We start from the raw sequence: 4,430 nt of genomic DNA on the forward strand, positions 1-4,430 counted from the left end.
AGCGGTACTTCAAACCCCAGTGTTTCAGCGAACACAAAGTTCGGTAGCAAATCACACTTACAGTTGCTTTGTTTGAAGTTAAAACAATGCAGAACGAAGGAGTAGAAACTCAGAAAATCGTATGGAAATGCTGAGAGGAAGGAGTGCAATGTACAGCAAAATCCGTTGAGCGATTTCAGTCTTGTGTATTGTGTGTTGTGTGTCTTTCTTCAAGAGCTGATGCACATATATATAGCAGCCAGTGTTGAAGAAGAACAATCGTCCACCCTCCATGGTGGAGCAAGCAATAGCTTGTTTGTGGAGCAAGCACATTCGTGGTGGGAAGAGCATTAGGCGGCTGCCTTGTGGTCAATACACGGATTGAAAAATATCCGTTACAAATGCGGATAATCTTACGTTAATATTTACTATTAACAAATAAATTTGGTCCAAAAATTTAATCAATCAATCGATCATTTGACCAAATTCAAATCCAAATCCAAATCCGAATCCGAATCTGAATCCGAATCTGAAGCCGAAGCCAAAGCCGAGCGAGCGACGACGACGACGGCGCGAGGCTTGCTTTCTTCTTAACTCTTTAAGAGCTACAAGAAGAGCAATTATATATATACCCACCAAAAATCTTTTCCTCTTCCAATATGGGACAATGTCTCATTGTTAAGAGGGGGAAACTTAAAATTTTACTCAAAACTTTTATTTTCCCTCCATTTCCCATTCACCCTCATTTTAAGACTATTTCATCTTAAAAACAAAAACCTCAACAATCCCCCACATGAATGGGGAATGGCTATATCATAGAAGTATGCATGGAAATATTGTGTGACTTACAAGCAAGGATTAATCGCATCTGGATAAGTAGGTTTCCCTTTGAACTTTCCGTAGTAAACTTATGTAGGATATACTCGGTCAATCGGTAGATTTGATATCTTTGAACCATCGATCTTTGGTGTATACCTAGACAACCATAAGTCACACAATCAACCCTTAACCGTCTTTGGTTCTCATTGTTATGTTCGTTTCAGCCATGAACACCGCCTGGTTTCATAAGTGCGTAGAGAACTGGCCTTACAAAGTTCTTCTTGAAGCGGCTAACACTTCACACTTACATAGGTGATTCCTAAACGTGTCATCCTGTAGATACACTATTTGATATACCCCGTATCGAATTTAGAAATCATTAAAAAGCCTTAATGCTTTATCCTTGGTACTGAACATTGTCTCATCACGAGAACAAACTAAAATTTTATTCGACAATGTAGAACCGTCATTAATGACTTTGTTTGATATTCTTGAACCTAGATCTTGGGATCTCCAGTCTTCTAGGTAGAGTTACCGCCACAATGACTTGTTCTCGGCCATAGCCCCATTCCCCTTGATGATTTCTCAACTACCTCTCTAGTTAGGCCTTTTGTAAATGGATCTGACACATTATCACTTGACTTTACATAGTCAATCGTGATGATTCCTCTAGAGAGTAATTGCCTAACGGTTTTATGTCTTCGTCGTATATGACGAGATTTACCGTTATACATAACGCTCCCAGCCCTTCCAATTGCCGCTTGACTATCACAATGTATGCATATTGGTGCCAACGGTTTGGGCCAAAATGGAATGTCTTCCAAGAAATTCTGGAGCCATTCAGCTTCTTCACCGGCTTTATCTAAGGCTATGAATTCAGCCTCCATTGTAGAGCGGGAAATACATATTTGTTTGGACGACTTCCAAGATACCGCTCCTCCACCAATAGTGAATACATATCCACTTGTGGACTTAGAATCAGTTGAACCGGTGATCCAATTTGCATCACAGTATCCCTCAATCACCGCAGGGAAATTACTGTAGTGCAATTCAAAGTTCTGGGTATGTTCTAAATATCCCAAAACTCGTTTCATTGCCATCCAATGAGATTGGCCTAGATTGCTCGTATATCGACTCAGTTTACTTATAGCACAAGCTATATCTGGTCGTGTACAATTCATGATATACATTAAGCATCCCAACACACGAGCATAATCCAATTGTGATATGCTTTGGCCTTTATTCTTTGCTAATGCAAGATTCACGTCAATTGGAGTCTTTACAACTTTAAAGCCCAAGTGCTTGAATTTTTCAAGTACTGTCTTAATATAATGAGATTGTGACAATGCCAGACCTTGAGGAGTTTTATGGATCTTAATTCCCAGAATTAAATCAGCAACTCCCAAGTCTTTCATATCAAACTTGCTATTGAGCATATGCTTAGTAGCATTTATGTTGGCAATGTCATTACTCATTATCAGCATATCATCCACATATAGGCAAACAATGACTATGTGATTTGGAACATTTTTAATGTACACACATTTATCACATTCATTTATCTTAAAACCATTTGACAACATTGTTTGGTCAAATTTCGCATGCCATTATTTGGGTGCTTGTTTTAGTCCGTAAAGAGACTTAACAAGTCTACATACCTTCTTTTCTTCACTATCGAAGATGACCAGTCTGTTTAGACGCCTTTGTAAAAAAAAATTACTTCTTTGCTTTTTTGTACTCGTGTACTTTTTTATTTTTTTTAGGGCCATTTGGCCTTTGTAAAGATTGTGTATAATATACGAGGCTTATTTTCCCCTTCGGCTATTTATATATTCTGCTTTCCTTTGCTTTATTTTTTATGTTTGCAAAGGTCGAAATGCCTTAGGATAAAATAGTTAGGTCATGTTCGGAGGTTCGAACAAGCCATTCCGTCGACAATATTTTGTTTAAGGCATTGTATGGGTTAGACATGATCGAAAACCTTTTTCCCCAAAGTACTTATGACTTTTTAGATTGTAGTTTGTCGAGGGGAGCCTTTAGAACCGGTAATGAAATTTTTGAATGCCTTGTTTTTGTTACAGGTTTCAAACGTCTCCGAGCCGTTTTAGTATGGTCGTAGCCTTTTTTATTCGGGTGTTTCCCAATGGGATAGTTACCCCGAGTTATCTGGGCTTGCCTAAGATAACAGTCCCCGAATGGGGGCGGCCGTAGCCTTTAAGGTTCGGGCGTTGCCTAATAGGTCTTGTTCCTCTGGGCTCCGATCATCCAAGTCGTCCGAGTTTTTTTTCGGATGGCAGCCTCTGATTGGGAGTGATTGTTGGAACCCGGATAAAGGCAGCCCTTGGGGTCGATACCTTTAGGGGACTGAATGTAAGAAATTCCTTAAAAGAAAAAAAAGAAAATCTTAAAGGACAAGATATTTATCCGCAAGGTAGAAACATTTATTCTTGTGGGTGATAGTTACACATGTGTACAAGTTTTATGCCAGGGCTCGAGTATTCTATGCGGGCATGGTTCATGTGACCGTTTGGCCCTTACAGTAAATCCTATCAATCGAGCCGGGACCGTTCAATCATAAAGTTTCCTTCCTTGCTAAAGTCTTTAACCGAGGGTAATGCCCCCAGTGTTCGGGGTCGAACATAGAGAGGCCTAGAATACTGTTGTCGTGATCTTTGATACCAGTTCGTAATCGGCCTTCAATTCTAAGTTAGCACGATTTACCGTTGCCTCGTTAAACACCTTGCCGAAAAACACATTTGGGACAAAACCTGTTCAAGGGAAAAAGAGTGCAACGCGTGCTCTCAGACCTAGAAATTGTATCGTTCCTCGATGATCCCCTTCAAGTGTTAGTTCAGAATGTAAATAAATAAAAGGAAATGGATGGGATCGTACCTTAGCAATAGTATCGCATCAAGTGAGCTATGTTCTAGTTGTTCGGTAGTCGCTCACCGTTTTGAGTTTGTACGATCCTTTACCGGTGATCTCAATAATTTGATAAGGGCCTTCCCAGTACGGCCCCAACTTCCCTTCGTTCGGGCTTCGGGTGTTTAGTGTAGCCTTCTTTAGTACCAAATCCCCGACATTGAAGTGTCGAAGGTTGGTCCTTCGATTGTAATATCTCTCAATCCGCAGTTTTTGGGCGGCCAACCGGACAAGGGCTGTTTCGCTCCATTCATCCAATAAATCTAGGCTCGTGTTCATAGCTTCGCCGTTCGATTCCTCGTTTGCTTATCAGAACCTGAGACTTGGCTCTCCAACTTCGATTGATATTAGAGATTCGGCGTTGTAGACTAGTGAGAACGAGGTAGCCCCGGTACTTGACTTCGAGGTTGTTCGATATGCCCATAAGACATCGGGCAAGATTTCATTCCATCTTCCTTTAGCATCGGTTAACCTCTTTCTGAGGTTTTGGAGTATGGTTTTATTGGTCGATTATGCTTGCCCATTCCCACTAGAGTGGTAGGGTGTTGATAGGATCCTTTTGATCTTATGATCTTCGAGAAACTTGCTTACCTTGCTGCCGATGAATTATTTCCCGTTATCACACATGATCTCGGTCGGAATTCCGAATTGGCATATGATATGATCCCAAATGAAGTCGATGACTTCTTTCTCCCTAACCTTTTCGTATG

This window comes from Nicotiana tabacum, chromosome 23, assembly GCF_000715075.1.
Source record: "Nicotiana tabacum cultivar K326 chromosome 23, ASM71507v2, whole genome shotgun sequence".
NCBI lineage: Eukaryota > Viridiplantae > Streptophyta > Magnoliopsida > Solanales > Solanaceae > Nicotiana > Nicotiana tabacum.